Source organism: Eumetopias jubatus, unplaced genomic scaffold (genome assembly GCF_037043125.1).
Source record: "Eumetopias jubatus isolate StellerSeaLion01/CBP00866 unplaced genomic scaffold, mEumJub1_p1.0 scaffold_9, whole genome shotgun sequence".
Classification (NCBI taxonomy): domain Eukaryota; kingdom Metazoa; phylum Chordata; class Mammalia; order Carnivora; family Otariidae; genus Eumetopias; species Eumetopias jubatus.
Window position 1 is genome coordinate 95,730,568 of NW_028274815.1, and position 17,661 is coordinate 95,748,228.

The 17,661-nt window shown below is 42.0% G+C and overlaps 1 protein-coding gene across 2 annotated transcripts in view; it reads right to left on the reverse strand.

Annotated features, from left to right (window-relative positions):
• RIN2 (Ras and Rab interactor 2) overlaps positions 1-17,661 on the reverse strand; it is a 239,885-nt gene that overhangs the window by 97,403 nt on the left and 124,821 nt on the right. The gene's annotated exons all lie outside the window — the stretch shown is intronic.

Consider the following 17,661-nt stretch of genomic DNA (forward strand, 5'->3'; position numbering starts at 1 on the left):
CTGACCGATGCCTGCAGCCCAGCGGGGAAGGCGATAAACTCCCTTCTCCAGACAGGAACATGAAATCAGCTCTGCAAGGCAGACATTTCCATGCGTTTTGTATCGTCCTGGCTACTTATTCAAATATAGAGTATAGCAGTTCTCAACCTTGAATCCCCTGGCGGGCTTGTTAAAACACAGACAGCTGGACGCCACCCCCAGCGTCTGATTCACTAGGTCTGGGGTGGAACCCAACAATCTGCATTTCTAAGAAGTTTCCAGCCAAAGCTGATACTGGAAGCTGACACCACACCTTGAGAACCAGTAGTCGAGACTGCCTTGCTAACAAACTCTGGACATGCCAATGCTGCCTGTCCAGGGGCCATATTTCAAGGATCAACTCCTTCCTAATACGCACGCTATTAAAAAGGAAACCACAGGTCCAAAATGGAGTCATTTATGTTAAGGGCCCCACATCAGCAAACCAAGACTTGATACCTAACTTAACTTAGTTTCAGCACCTTCCCACGCCCTCCCTGCCCCTGATGGAAGGTAACTTTCAGCCAGATAACAGGGAATTTTTCCTGGTCAGCACTCGGAAATTTACCGACAGGCCCCTTGTGTTCCCCTCTGGAGGGCTACGTTGCCTAAAACAATGGATTCTTTGCTAATAACTTCCTTTTTGCTCCCTCTACCTTTAAAAACCTTTCTTTTGCGGCAGCTCTACAGGGCTCCTTTCTATCTGCTTGATGGGATGCCACCTGATTCATGCATCATTCAATACCACCAATTTGATCTTTTAGATTACTCAGCTGAATTTCTGTAGCTTAACATGTTGATTGGTGGCAGTGATGGGATCCCAAGGGAACCTCCCTGTGGCATTCAGGGACAGTGATAAATACAGGCGTGGTACCCTGTGACCTTTGAGTCCCTGGTCTGTCTCACGGCTTCCGAAGACCTTGGGGAAGCTCCTCCTGCTTCTGAGAGCCTCTCGACCTGATTGGCTTTCCCGTACAGGGAGGGTCAGCTTGACAGGGCAGAAGGTTCTGCCCCAGCCCCTCCCCTACCTTTTCAGACCGCCATTCCCAGGTCTTGGAGTGGAAAACCCCAGCCCTTGCCACTTTGAGAATTGGTGGTGGTTACCAGCAGGACTTGAACTGGGTCCAAATTGAGCTGGACTGGGTCCAGCAAAAGGCCTCAGGTGAATAAAATTTGTTTAAGTGAAATCCTTTAAAACCCGAAGAGTGAAATGCACCACCTTCCAGCACACCTGCTTATTTTATATCTAAGAACTATAGCCCCGGAAGCTGTAAATATCTACAAAAATGTCAAAATCGTACTAAGCTTGTTTTGTGTCCTATTGAACTTGGCTAGGTAACAGTCAGGTTGGCAACCCCAAAATAAGGCTGGACAGAAATGTGAGTTGCACGCCATTTGAGGCTAGATTTGACTGGACAGAATTTGTGGCTAGGGTCCTACCAAACTGCTTCCAGCCCTCAGGGGAATTACAACCTAGAATTACAGTGGCCATAATGGGAAACATTCCAGTGAGACGAGATCATTTAAGGAACGCACTTAAAGCAAACACTTCAAAATTTCAAAGCTAGCTTCATTGGAAGTTTCCTTGCAAAAAGCTGATAAATTAAAAAGACCCAAGAGGTACCTAACACAAAAAACTCTAAGACTGACGTAATTCTTAATGCTTCCTTATATCCTCCTTTATTTACTCATTCTAGTTAGCCTCTGTCTGAATAGCTTTTACAGGATCATAAACAAAAGCCCACCAAGATAATGACGTTATAGACACCTCCATATCTACCTTTGCAGGAGGGCCCTCTGTGAACCCCTCCCAGAGTCAATGAGACTCAGAGATAAAGTGCTACATTTTCCCCTTAATAGCCAAGGGAAAACTAAAACTAAAACCAAAACCAAAAACAATACTGCATTCTAACATACATGGATGGGTATGGCAGTCCTTATCTAAACTACAACCCAGTTCTCTGAGGAATTAAAAAGCAACTGTCTTTCTCATACAAATCTTTACAAAATTAGAAATGCACCTTTGGAGGCCATTCACAGTTTACCTATTCCTTTTACCAATTCCAAAACCTCCCCTAATTCAAAAGGCTTGTAAATTATTAGCCTTAGGAAACCAAGCTCCTTCTTGGAGGAACCTGTATTTTCCCCCTCACTTTGAGATAAAAATATTAAAAGCACCAAACCTCTATGAAGTAATTCTTAATCAGAAGTGAAACAAAAGGGGGAAAAGGTCATTCAAAATTTAGACGAACGAAAAATCCTGTGTCTTCTCCACAAATATTAGCAAAAAGAAATTTTAGCCTTCCAATCAGGTAACCTTAGATTATTCCACTGACCAGAAAACAGTTTGGATCCAACTGTTCTTTTATAAACTAGTGAGTTTTTATTATCATACCTGTTTTCTATCTAAAACTTCTGAAACAATCACTAAAAGGTTTCTATTTGTATGTTTTTGTGTATCTATTGTAGATGTGTGACATTTTCTACCTCTGAATGGCACTGTTAAAATTATTTTGTAAATGGCTCTATTTAATTGACTTTAAAATAAGCACTTATAAATAAAGCATTTCTAAATCTCAGAAATAGAACAGAAACTAATACAAATGTTTTTCAGGTTCATGTGATCTAGGATGATTTTTGGTAAATTAGACAAACAGCTTTTATCCCTACTTAGGTTTCCTAACCAAATAAGTTCGTGTTATCCCTGTTTATAAAAGTTGTCAGCAAACAATAACTTGAAATAATGACTTTGTTTAATGTTTTATAAAAGTTTTTGTGGGTAATCTAAACATAATTGTTAAGAACAAGTAAACTGGATAGATGTAAATAAGATACAGTTTTTAGGTAAACTTTAAAATAGTTTCCCCAAGGGATGCCTGGGTGGCTCAGTGGGTTAAGCATCTGCCTTTGGCTCAGGTCATGATCTCAGGGTCCTGGGATCAAGTCCTGCATCGGGCTCCTTGCTCAGCGAAGAGTCTGCTTCTCCCTGTGGCTGCCACTCCCCCTGCTTGAGCTCTCTCTCTCTCTGACAAATAAACAGATAAAATCTTTAAAAAAAAATAGTTTCCCCAAATCATTTTGGTAACCTGAGATCTTAGTTTTGCTACATTAAGTGATGAGTTAAGTTAAATTCACTGAATATCTAATTTCCAAATAAGATAAAATAATGAAACATTAATTACTGAACAGAGGTTTATTTACTTTTGACTTCCTTAATATAGAGAAACTGAAGACAAATTTGGGTTTGTTAGTAAATATGTTTCATGCTTTTTAAAAAAATTATACTATGAAAAACACATATTTCTAAAAATCATAAAAAGTATTTATTACCTATTCATAGAATGCTAATGTAAAAGTTCACAATCGTTTACTTCTTAGTTAAGGCTGCTAAAGGTTAAGAATTCTAATTAATATATGTGGTTAAAGCTACTAAAAAGAAGGGAAACATCTCCATGTGCAAGAGAAGTAGGATGTGTGCTTTCAGTAAAAAAAGGTATGAGGAAAAAATAGACAATCCGATTGAAAATGGGCAGAGGACGGTTCTCCAAAAAGACCTACAGATGGCCAATAGACACATGAAAAGATGCTCAGCATCACTCATCATCAGGGAAATGCAAATCAAAACTACAGTGAGATACCACCTCACACATGTCAGAAGAGCTAGAATCAAAAAGACTAGAAATAACAAGTGTTGGTGAGGATGTGGAAGAAAGAGAACCGCTGTGCACTGCTGGTGGGAATGCATATTGGTACAACCACTGTGGAAACCGGTATGGAGGTTCCTCAAAATATGAAAAATAGAAATACCATATGATCCAGTAATTCCACTACTGCGTATTTACCCCCCAAAACCGGAAACACTAATTTAAAAAGATGTATGTACCCCTATGTTTACTGCAGGATTATTTACAATAGCCAAGATATGGAAGTAATCCAAGTATTCATCCATAGATGAATAAAGAAAATGTGATACACACACACACACACACACGAATATTACTTAGTCATAAAAAAGAATGCGATCTCACCATTTGCAGCAACATGGATGGACCTAGAGGGTATTATGCTAAGGAAATAAGTCAGCTGGAAAAGACAAATGCTGTCTGATTTCACTTATGTGTGGAATCTAAAAAACAAAACAAAAAGCAGAAACAGATCCATAAATACAGAGGACAAACTGATGGTTGCCAGAGGGAGCAGGATTAAAGAAAAAAAAAAAAGGGTAACTTAGGTGGCTCAGTTGGTTAAGTGTCTGACTCTTGATTTCAGTTCAGATCATGATCTCAGTGTGGTGAGATTGAGCCCCGCAACAGGCTCTGTGCTCAGTTGGGAGTCCACCTGAGATTCTTTCCCTTTCCCTCTCCCTTTCCCTCCCCCTCCCCCACTTACACACTCTCTCTAAAATAAATTTATCTTTTAAAAAAAGAAGAAGGAGGTATGAGGAATGGAAATACATTTTTGTTGAGGGAAAAAAAAAGGAATTTTGTCCTAAAGTAAGGCTTCTTATTTATAGAGGGAAAACTTAGGATAACATCTGAATATAGGAAAAAAGTTATAGAAGTTTTGTGGTAAAGGAGTCTCTGAAAAGGAATTTTAATGTGTGGTCAAGTTGTCTAAGATTAAAATATAGCTAAGAATGAGTTTTAATATCAAAAGTACACAAATTAGAATTTGGTTTTTCTCTGTGTTAAAAGGACACAGTTTTCTTAGATTGTTGACCTGCTTTTAAAAAAAAAAGATTTTAATTATTTATTTGAGACAGAGAGAGACAGAGAACATGAGCGGGGGGAGAGACAGAGGGAGAGGGAGACTGATTAGGGGGTCGATCCCAGGACCCTGAGATCATGACCTGAGCTGAAGGCAGATGCTTAACCCAAGTACCCCTGTCCTGCTAATAAGGAATTGTAAACAAAAGTTTTCTTTACCTTTAAAATAATCTGTTAAAAAAACAAAGATTCTGTTTTGTCTTTATCAGGTCTTTGATTATTTAGAAAAAAATGAGTCTTTTCAATATGAAAAAAGCTAAGGTTTTTTTCTTTTAAAGATTTTATTTATTTATTAGAGAGACAGAGAGAGCATGAGTGGGGAGGGTATCAGAGGGAGAAGAGCAGAGGGAGAAGCAGGCACCCCGCAGAGCAGGGAACCGACATGGAACTTGATTCCAGGACTCCGAGATCATGACTGGAGCTGAAGGCAGACGCTTAACCGACTGAGCCACCCAGGCACCCAAGGCTTTTCTTTTTTTAAACTTTTTTTTTTTTTTAAGATTTATTTATTTATTTCAGAGAGAGAGAAAGAGCGTGCAAGCGGGGGTGCGGGGAGACGGGGCAGAGGGAGAGGGAAAACAGACTCTGCTGAGTGGGAGCCTGACTGGGGCTCCATCGCCAGACCTTGAGATCATGACCTGAGCTGAAACCAAGAGTCTGATGCTCAACCGACTGAACCACCCAGGTGCCCCTAAAAAAAGTTAAGGCTTTTTATGACTATTTAACTTTCCTTATTTGCCTGTGAAGTCTTTAATTGTCACTTAGGTTAAATAGATAACTAAGTATTGTTTCACAGTTACCTATGATCCTATTTGGCCAAGTATCTAAACCTTTTGATATTTTTGACAAATTTCTCCAAAAACCAAATTCAAAATAAAGTTTTTTTGACCTTGAACTAACTTTGAAATTTTCCAGAGGGCCACTGGAATATTGAAAAGGATTTGTTCTCTCTCCTTACAAAAAATAGATGTTAAACTAATTAGTTCATTTGATGCATTAAATTACATGGGAAGGATGTCAAATAAGTGATGATAAACCTTCTTAGATCACATTGCATGGGTAAATGTTATTAATAGAAGCATTCCAAAAATCTGGTAAGTCCTTGTATATTATCACTTGTTATTTTAGTTATTATTTCAAGATGTGGAATGTCACAGATATAATCAAATATCCTTGTCAATTCCATTATAATAAATTCTCATCAGATCTGTAATAATGGGCATATTGAAATCTGTTGTCATTTACAATTATTGCTGTAGTCAGAGGCTTTTACAAAACTTCCTGCAACTGTGTTTCATCTTCAGAGAGGTTCATGGAAAGGAATCTGACAAGTACTCTAGAATTCACGTTTCTGATAACTTTCAGGTCATACAATTAAACTGGGTAAGAGGGCGCCTGGGTGGCTCAGATGGTTAAGCGTCTGCCTTCGGCTCAGGTCATGATCCCAGAGTCCTGGGATCGAGTCCCGCATCAGGCTCCCTGCTCCTTGGGAGTCTGCTTCTCCCTCTGCTTCTCTCTCTCTCTCATATGAATAAATAAATAAAATCTTTAAAAAAATAAACTGGGTAAGAATTTCCAGAACCAGTGGAAATATTGAATTCAAGCAGAATAAGAAATAAACTGAGGGAGATGATTCTAATTTTTTGTGACTCCTTGTTTAAAACATCGCTGGTTTTCTATTGCTTTGCTTTTCCAGATTTTAGGAAATCCCTTTCTCTTTTCTCTTAAGCTATTAACAATTTGTTAAGATATACCTTTGTGACCAAAGATGAAACATTTACTCTTTCTCCCTACCTGATGCCTCCAGAATTAAAAAACTCTTGAGTATTCTTTTCATGACAAAATAATTAGTTATTTCCATAAGTTCAATAAGAATCTGTTCTCCTTGGAACAGGACACAGTTGGAAATATTGGCTGTATATATTACCAAGGCTTTGACTGGCTTGTCACATTTGAGACAGTTGTAAAAGTCCACCTGCTAACTTGATTACAAGGTTCCAGCAAAGCAGTCTTTAAAAAAAACTTTCTCAATCACTGATCTTGCTACATTTATAAAAATAATCAGGCAAAACTGAATACAACAAGTTGGTTTTACTACAAAAAAATGAGGATAATTGGAGAGAAAAGAAATTATGTTTACATCATTATCTATATTCAATTCTAATTTTGTTAATTTTCTTGGAGGCTCTGGTATGGACCTACCCTGAATTCTTCTAATTTCCTTGAAAATCTGGTCACAACTCTCCACACTAATATTTCCAACTTTCTCCCACCCTTCTGATTTGGAATCGGTAAAAACAGAGACTGCCCTTGAATCTCCTTGGAAGGAACTAAACCAGGTCCTCTTCACCACTCAGACAGCAGCCAAACATGGGAGACTTAAACCTTGGATATGCATCTCATAGCCAAACAAGGTTCCACCTGACATCTGATCCTGCACAGATGATGCAAACCTCCAAATCAAATTGACAAGGAAGAGAAGCAGCTGACATGAAGGTAGACTGCATCCTCCCAAGATCAGGACTTCATGATTTTAACTAAATATAAAACCCTTTCTTCTTCACTTTCCTTTACTCTGACACTGGCTTAAAAAGATGTCAACATCTGTATCTCCCAGGACATTGTTAAGGGGTTAAACTCTGCCTTTCAGACTGCTGGATTTGTCACCAAAAACTCCTATCTGTCCTTTAGCAGTACCACCCTAAGAGGAATGGTTTGTGCCTATAGGGTTTGTCTTTGTGCTGGTTATCATTCTCCTTGGGCCTCCTGACACACAGGACAACCCTTGGAATTTCCTAAGTGATAGAAGTGTTAGGAGTATCTTTTGTTATTCACTTGCAAGCCCCTTTGAATCCTGCCAGAGTTCTTGTTAATGAGATGACTGGTGGCAGGTAGCCCCCCGGATAGCTTCAGGGTGGGGGCCCCCCCGGTGACCCAACCCTATGATTAGAGCACTGGAATTTTCTGCCCCACCCCTACCCCACCCCTGGGGAAGAAAGTGGGGCTGGGGATTGAGCTAATCACTAATGGCCAATGATTTAATCAACCATGCCTACATAATGAGTCTCCATAAAAACTCTAAATGCAGGGGTTTAGAGAGCTTCTGATCAGTGAAGCTGAGAGTGGTGCACCCCAAACTCCACAGGGTTATAAACTCCTGTGGTCAGGACCCTTCCAGATCTTGCCCTATGTATCTCATCTAGTTGTTCATCTGTATTCTATGATACAGTGGTAACCATAAATAGTGTTTCCCTGACTTCTGTGAGCCAATCTAGTGAATTACTGAACCTGAAGAGGGGTTGTGGGACCACTGATTTGTAGCCAAGTTGGACAGAAATTTGGATCATCTGGAAACCCACTGCTTGTGACTGGTGTCTGAAGTAGGGGCAGTCTTGTGGGAATGAGCCCTTAACCTGTGAGGTTTGTGCTAACCCAGGGTAGTTAGTGTCAGACTTGAATACCCAGCTGGTGTCCACAGAGAATTGGAAAATGGGTTGGTGTGGGAAAAGCCCACACATTTGGTGTCAGAGTGTTGTGAATAGAGTTTTCTTTTGGTGGTAAAAGATATGTCCTAAATAAAGCGGCCATGTGGAACCACTCAGCCTCCAGGTTCAGGGCAATGATATTTGGAGAATCTCCAGAGGATATGATCATCTATATCTTCACCTACTACTTCCTGCACCCACTGCACTCTGGGCGACTCGTGCCCATGGTGACTGACCTATATACAGTGGGTCCCTGAGGTCTGCCCTTCCCCTCAGAAATCCCAATTTGCGTTATTCTATCCCCTTCTTCAGTACATATGAACTCAACTTTCTTTTCTAGGCTGACTGCAGCTAGTGGTTCATAAAGTCCCAGTTTATACCAGGTTGTGAATGACTAATGAATCATCCGATATTCTGCCAGTTAAGTGCTACTTATGAACTCAAAATGATTTTCCATTTGGAATTACAGGAAGGAGGGAGGGATATTTTTGGCAAGCCATTCTCCTTTTTGGAAGATGAGACAAAGGAGAAAGAAGACCCTGTATCCCACATTAGTTCCTCTCTTGATACCTCTAACAGCTGGGGCAGTGGGCTCTCAATACCTTATCTGTTAAAGGTGAGAAGCTGCTCCCAAAAGTGGGAGGAGGAGTCTCTACAACTTAAGGTCCCTACATACTTGGTGACCATGGGCTGGGCTGACCCTAGGCACTGTCTTAAGGCCTGCAGAAACTTGCTGCTTCTTTCCCTATGTATCCCTTAGTCCATCCATGGATGATCATGTCTCTCAGAGCTCAGCTAGAACTCATAGGCTCTGTCACTGCTGCATGTGAAGCCTCCAAGAGAAATAGCAGCTGTGGCATCTGTCTCCCTTGCACACTCCCAGAGCCTCCCGGGGGGTCAGCAGTGTTAAGAGACTGAACTTTCCACCTGGCTAATCCCTCTCTCAGCTAACTAAGTAGGAGTTCAAACTGACAGCCCCCAGGCCAAAGCCTGCCTTCCGAAGCATTTTCTTCCAACCTCAGTATACTTTTTAAATTGGGGTCTCTTACATAAAAATCTGGATTTCTGGCCTCTCTTGAAAAATATCAGAGGACCCACATTCACTCGTGTGTCAGCATCTGGTTGGAACTGAGTCAGCAGCAACCCCTCCCAGCTCCAGTCAGTTGTGTTCCCACCAAAATTACCTGCCCAAAGCCAGGCAGGCCCGCCCATTCATGCCACTCCTGTCATTCTTTCTGGTCCTATAGGTTTTTGACTTTGTGACTGTTTCCAAATGTTTTCATCTCTAAGATAGCCGGTGAACCCCGCATCCTGGTATTCACACCTTTGAGGGATGGCTGGACTACCCGACTGGCTTCCAATGAACAGAACATGGCGGAAGTGATGGTATATCACTCTCAAGATTAGGTGATAAACAGACTCTAGCTTTCATCGCTCTTGTTTTCTTCTGTGTCACTGGCCTTGGAAGAAGCCAGTGGCCTCATCCTGAGGCCAGCCCTGTGGAGAGGGATGGAGACCTGCCACATGGGTTTGAAGTAGGCTCCCCACCATTCAAACAGTCTGATGAGAATGCAGCCCAGCCAACAACTTGACTGCAATCTCCTAGCGACCTACCCCCAGAGGGACTCAGTTAAACCTAGATTTCTGACATGCAGAAACAGTGAGGTATAGATATTTGTTGTTTTAAGTCACCAAGGTTTGGGACAAATAGTTACATAACAACAGACAATACAGCTTCCAATGTTGTTGTGAAAGTGGTTTTTCTGCTTGCCATGTAAAGACATCTGAAAGACTATTATCCTGGGAAATTCGACTCCATACATTTCGCCTCAGTCCGGTGAACTTACTGGTGACAGGCACACGTGCAAAGATTTTGTCAGCCTCTGGGATCTGACTTTAGGTGTCAGAGCAATATCCAAAATAGCATCGTGAGGCTTTTACATTACGAAAAAGAGCCCAGAAATCAGTGCTATTAACACATCCACGATTCCTCAGCAAACAGGAAGATTCTCCTCTAAGGTATTTAAATCAATCAACTCAGAACAAACTTTCCCATAGTTCTACAACCTCACTGAAGAAATTCACTCTTTGAGGCACAATTCTTGGTTGGAGAAAGCCAGGGACAGGGGAAGGGGAGGGTTGTAGAAGACACAGGGCATAAGCCATTTCAGTATGAATAGGAAACACTATTTAAAACTTGAAAATAAGGCAAAAAAAGTGGGTAAGGCATATCTTTTTTGATCAAGTGTTTAATGCTATGAATTTTCCTCTGACCGCTGCTTTAAGTTTATGCCATTGATTCTGACAGGTGGCATTCTGCTATTTTTTTAAATAAATTCTGTAATTCCATTTTTTATTTCTCCTTATACCCAAGAATTTTTTTATTAAAAAGTTTAAAAATTTCCAGGTGGAAGAGCCCAAAAGTTTTTGAGCATTATGCTTGAGCATTATTTGACAAAATCACCTAAAGATTATTTAGTGATCTAGGGGGATGTACCTGTGTTTGACTTTGCTACGTGTTACTAATGAAGGGCTTGGGCGCTGGATGGTTACGTGTCAACCTGGGAATTTCTGTTCAGGGGAGGAAAAAAAGATTATACCAACGGTTAGAATTTTATTGCTTGTAGGACTTTAACCAGCTTTGATTTTACCTCAGTAAACTTACTACAGAAGGACTTTTTAAGTCAACTACAGATATATCACTTGTCAAAGTGTTCTTTGAACCAGCTTGATGCTTGCTTCCTGGTTTAATGCATGGGGTGAATAAAGGGTTGACAGATGTTCATTCTATATTGTATGAGAGTCCCATTTTAACTTTTTGGTGAAAATTATACGGTGACATAGCAGTCCTTCAAATCTATATCTCCCTCTTTGGCATCTCCCTAATAATGAACACTCAGAGTTACAAGTAAGCCTGGAGAAATATATGGTTGAGGAAAACCAGCGCAATCTATTTTACTCTTGATTTTACAAAACAAAAACAAAGTTCCTTAAAGCAAGTGAGAGTGTATTGCAGTCCCAAAGGCAATATTTAGTATCAGAAATGAATGGCCAAAATGTGCTGGAAAAACTACCCCATAAAACCTGAAATCCATTGCTTTTTGAAAACACAAATGGGAACCGGCGTCCAATAAGTAAATTCATGACATTCCTAGAAAGTCACGCCCTGAGGGACTGATGTGTGTCCTGGAGGGATCCGGAGCAGATGGTGAGCGATGCACATGTGAATCCAAAAAAAGCCAACTGCTCTTCCAGAGAGAGAGGTCCCTGTCCCCATGACCTCTCCAGAGGGAGTTTCCGGGGAAATCTCCCCGGAAGTAGGAGGAAAGGGATTACAGTGGACCCCTCAGGGGGTGGGGCTTCCAGAGGGCAGGGTGCCACAGGAGAAAGTCAGGCCAGGTCCAGGTCCCATCCCTCCTATAGACTAACCTGCCACACTTCAACCTCCCCGGGCCTCAGTTTACCCATCTATGACAGGAAGCACTTCAGACAAGATAAAATGTAACTCTCCACTGTCCACTAAGGCAGCCACCAGCCACATGTGGTGACTGAGCACTCGAACTGTGGCTAGTCTGAATCGAGATGTGCTCAGTGCAAAATACAAACTGGGTTTTAAAGGCACGGTACCAAAAAAAAAAAAAAAGTAAAATATCTGACTAATACTCTTATATTGATTACATATTTACATGATAATATTTTAGATACACTAAGTTAAAGAAAATATATTATTAAAATCAATTTCACTTTTTTTTTTTTTAATGTAGCTACTAGAACATTTAGAACGACTCCTGTAGCTGGCTTTGTATTTCTACGAAGTGTAGAAATACACTCCAAGTGTAAGTGTCCAGGAAGAATTTATTTGTGGAAAACAAAAGATACACCAAATACCGATGTCAGCTCTGCTCTGCAATATCATTATGAATAATTATCAATACGTCATCTGCTCTGACCGAATCTCTAATCTCTGTTTTGTTTTCACCTCAGCGCCTAGTCCTTTCCTGATTGCGGACTGCCGCACGGTCCCTCCCTGGATGCCTGGCCTGTGAGGTGATGTCTATTCACGGCCCGGGGTGCAGGCTAGGAGATCAAGGGCGTGGCGCTGAGCGTCCACCAATCCATGAGAGGATTTGTCCCCTGAAATTACTGACTAAAATGTGCTTTGGGTTCCAACCATTATTCTTCAAGCCCCCGCTATCTCTGTCCCCTGTCGTGCAACAGTGAATTGCTGTCCCGGGCAAACAAATGACTCCCCACCCCGAGAGTAGTCCGGAAACATGAATACGAGGAAATCACTGACGCCAAGGTGGGAGGTAGTGCCCATTCTGGATGATTGAAAATCTGCCTGCAGACAGAATTTCTGAAAAGAGATAACTTTTCCAATGCTGAGGAGGGACTGATAGTGAAGGGAAGGGAGTCAGGGTGAAGAGAATCATCAACCCTGGTTTATCTGGTTGTAGAGTCAGATTTTAGCAATCAGGTCTCCTCAAAACTTGTCACACTCTATTCTTTATGGTGCCAGAGAGTTCCCTTCTATGGCTTCTCTGGACCATCTGAAAGACACACATGATACACCTGTTATCCAAACCATTCCAAATGACCAAAAGAGGATTTCTCAAACTTAGACTCTGCTGCTGAGCTGGGCCCTTGAAACCTCCCAGCTGGTTTGTGAGCCCAGGCTCAGGGCATCTCCCTACAGAATGGGCAGTTGGGAGGCACAGGAGGGCAGGGTCCCTGTCATCAAAACACATTTTCGTCCTGGTCAGTTAAGACCAACTGCTTCCCTGTCCCAGAGGCAAAGAAAGGCTGGGAACCTGAGGAACAGAGAACTCTACCAACTTGTAGGTGGCACAGGACAGGATCGCCCAGGCATTCCTGGAAGAAATCAGACTGTCGAGTGGGCAATACACACTGGGTCCGCTTCTGGAATCATTCTCTGCTATAGAGGCTCCCCCTCGGGGTCAGGGACACAGCAACAAAAGGACAGAGCAAATTGCTCATGGCAGAGGTCAAGTTATGGATGGAAGTTTACTTCCTGGTCCTACGCTGGGGCCACCGCTAGGCCTTCTACCACAATTTTATCTTCAGACAAAAATAAAGGTAGACGCCAGCTCAGACAATGTGAGCTCCTTCGTCTGTGGATAAAGTGCGTCTATGTCAGCCTGGAAGGGCAGTTGGGAGCCCAGTGGGGAGAGGTGGGAGGAGGAGGGATGGACAAGGCCTGGAGTCTGGGCATCAGCAGGTCTGGACCACAGGAGCAGACCCAGGATGGCACAGTGTCAGGGCCAGTGGAGGTAGAGGGGGGAAGCATAGCCGGAAGATCTAGAATATCAAGGTGAAGAGCGCAGACCTGGTCCTGGGCCCAGCTTGGAGTGGATGAATGGAAACAAACAAATACACCAAATACATTGGGTGGTCCTGCAGATAGATTATGAGCATCCTCTGTAGTGCCCCAATATGAAAGAAGGAGAAGGGAAGCGGGGAGGTGGATGTAGGGGAGGGAGGAGGGTGAGGAATTTGGTGACTTGAGAGGAATCTGCCAGCACTGGGCACCCAGATGGGGTGGGGACGGGGGTGGCTCGGGAGAAGCTGTGGAATTCAGGAAAAGGAGGGATCGAACCTGATTGTGAGCTTCTCTGCTAGTGCAAGACCCCCGGGAGCTTTGCCAACCTAGATGATGACTTCCTCTTTCATGCAACGCACCCTGGAAATCTGACAGCAACGGGTGTCAATTTCTATAGTGAGGTGTGGATACCTTTGGCTGTTTTGTCCAGGGCATCACCTGCCTCCCCCTATAGGTTTGCAGAGACACCTTGTAGAGCATGAAGATGCATTTCTCACTGGTGAGTGAGGAAAATTCACGATGGTGCTAGGAAGGACTGTGGAAAATGTGTTTGTCCCGTGTAGGACGTTTGGGGCCAGGGTTCTGGGATGTGATTCCACATGAACAATAACCATGGGGCATTGTCAATCACCCAAAAATGCTCAGACCATCTTCAGTGGCCAATCAAATAATCACAATACTAAGCACATAATGAGTCATAAGAGAAAACAAGTGCTTCACGTGAGAAGGAAACGGGGCTCTGAGAATATGCAACCCAACGTGGTGTTCCAGAGAAATCTTTCCTGAGAAAGTGGCCTTTGATTTGCAAGCTGAGGTTGATTCCATATTATGTAGGGAGGTGGGGTAGAGCTAAATTTTGGAATGACTCTCTTATGTTCCTGCCATGCTGTTCTTCACATATACCAACAATGCCCTATAACTGGATAGGACAATTTCAGGAAGCGTGAGAATACTTGGTCACATTCTTGGCTCACAGCTGAATTCCACATGCATAGTATCCATTTCTTGGTTATTAGGGCTCATGTGATTGTGTGTGAAGTGTAGATAATTGAAAGATAATCACCAGACCTCTTTTTCATCATTATCTTCCCCTACCCAACTTGTGTTTTTAAACCAGAGTCACTAACCACTGGTGGCAAGCTTTGATTTGTGGTTTCCTATCTGTCCTGGCCCACAGAAATGACTCAGATAAGTTGCAAGACACAAGGGTGCCTTACTCCAACTTCCTAGATAATATGGAGTCAACCTCAACTCTCAAATCAAAGGACACTTCCTCAGGGAAGATTTCTCTGGAATATTCTCAGAGTTATACATTCTCAGAGCCCCTTTTATATCTCACATGAAGCACTGTTTTCTCTCTCTCTTTTTTTAATAAAAGATTTTATTTATTCATCTGAGACACAGAGATACAGAGAGAGAGAGAGAGAGAGAGAGCATGGGCAGGGGGAGAGGCAGAGGCAGAGGGAAAAGCAGGCTCCCCGCTGAGCCAGGAGCGAGACATGGGGCTTGATCCCAGGACCCTGGGAAAATGACCTGAGTCGAAGGCAGACACTTAACCATCTGAGCCATCCAGGTGCCCCTGTTTTCTCTTTTGATATTATTATGTGTTTAGCATTGTGATTATTTGATCAATCTATTTATTCGCTACCAGACTGAAAGCTCCATGGAGTCAGGGATCACTTCTGGTTTTTCTCTCCCTAGTGACTAGTACAGAGCCTGGCTGATCACAGGTGCTTGATAAATGTGAATTGAAATAAAGCATGAAAAGTAAAAGAAGAACCAATGGGTCCCAGAAGGTGCTGAGCAACAAATCATCCCAGCAAACTGAACTCCATCCTAGCATTTTTAAGACGAACCTCCAAAGAGTCAGCATTGAATGTCCAAAGGGCAGCTGACTTCATCCTTACAGATAACTCCATGCCTAAATCATGAAATCATCAATAATATTTATTTACTATTATAATAACTAATAATAATAGTATTCCATCATTAATTATGGACTAGCCACAGTGAAAAATAACAATGTCTATAAAGAAGAGAAAAGAAAAAAGCACAAAGTAACTATAGGGTTTACTTGGAGTATGTAACTTAAACAAATTAAACAATTTAAGCTCCAGAAAAAAAAAATAAAGAAGAAAGACAATACCAAGTTAAATAGTATAAGCCACTTTGCCAACAATTTCCTCAAGGGCATCTGACTCAGGGAAGATGAAGTAGGACTTGTCCTCGACGGGGTCAGGCAGGCCTCTCACCTCTTGCCTGATTGATTCTTTCATAGGACACAGCCCAGAAATACAAGTTAACTGCTTTACCTGCTGTCCAACTGAAAAAAAAAATTAAAAAAAAAAAAAAGATTTTCCCCAGGACTGTAGGACACACTGACTACCATGGACTTAATAGGTAGTATTGAGTGAGTCCACTGTGGACCCTCTTTCAGGAATTTTCCAAAGGCAATTTTGACCATACTTGATTTTCTCCTTTTGCTACGGCTATAAAATCCAACTGCTATGTCAGATTCAACCCCTGCCCCGCCAACGCCCCTGCCCCACGTGCTTCCTGAGCATTAGGTGGTAGTTACAGACCAGCCAGTAGTTAAGATGATGTAGGCAGTGCCTTGGGTTAAGGAGCGGGGTGGGCTCGTCCTTTCTACCAGGATGAAATAAGTATCTCTGCATAAGACAGGATCAAGGAACTGGAGATGAGTCAGGAGCCTGGTGGGTTTAGTGCCTGGTCTACAGGGGACATGATGAGCCCCTCGTCTGGCTCATGTGGGTGGATGATGTACAGGTTTGATTCAAACTTGGGTAAATGGATAAAGAACGGAGACTGCTAAGTCCACATCACTGAACTATGAGGACAGAGAATGGAGACCATCTGTGTCAACAGAACTATTTCTTCCAGGATATTCTTGCCCAGGATGTTAAGACTTTAAACCAATAAATCACTTTACTGTTTGCTGCAGGAAATTCCTACAAAACAATTTGTCCTGGCAAACAGTTTGCTCACCTGGGAAAAGCTTGCTTATCAAATAATAGTTAACTCGCCAAGATTCTATTCAAAACCATTGTCTTGCTGAATCCACCAATTCTGAACTATGATGTCACATACTCTGCTGAAACCGGATCAATTCTCTGCCTTGAAAAATGCAGCTCCGAGGGTGCGTGCCCAGACCTATAAACCCTATCAAAGATGCCTCCTGCAGTCCCATCTGCACACCCATGCAACTGTGTCCAGGTGATGTCTGTCCTTACTGCAGTCCCATTACTGAATTTAGCTTTGCTGTATCAACAGGCTCTTCTGGTGGATTTCTTTGGAGTCCAAAATTGATACAATAAATCAGGTTTAGTCTTTTGCAAGTGGGAGGCATATAAATGCAAGTTAATACATACTTATAACCCATCAGGATGGGATAATTAGTAAACATTGTGTCAGTTTTCCTCAGTAATTAAGAGGCCCCTATATCATTCCTCCTTTGGGGAAAAAGATCTGGTGTTCAAACGCCTGCCTATGACAAATTTGAAATGCACATTTGACCTCCATTTTTCTACTCGTTTACATGATTCCGGGTTTTCCAAATGTTCTACAGTGAGTAGGCGTTACTTTGAGGGTGAGTGAAAGGATACAAAGTAAAAGCCCTAAAGAAGAAATGAATTCTCAATTGCAAATTTGAAATGACTGCTAAGTCTTAATTTACAACACACACACACAAAGCGTATCAAACACCCATTTAGAATCTTGTCTCACTCATTAAGCTAGCAAGGTAATTTTAACCCATTCACATCAATATCCAAATAGGAAAGTGGTACAGTTGTAATCATGCTGCTTTGGTTCTCTCTTGCCTGATCACAACGGGCCTCTAGGTATTTGATAAAATATAGCAACAAATAACATTCAATCAGTCTAGGCTGAGACCTGGGAATCTGTTCTTTGTGGCTGTTTTTTAATGAGGACTTAAGTGACTCATACAATCAAGCAAAGTGTGAAACACACTTGCCTACAGCATCCATTCTCTGGAAGGCAAATTCCAGCTTCTACCATAAAACCCATCCAG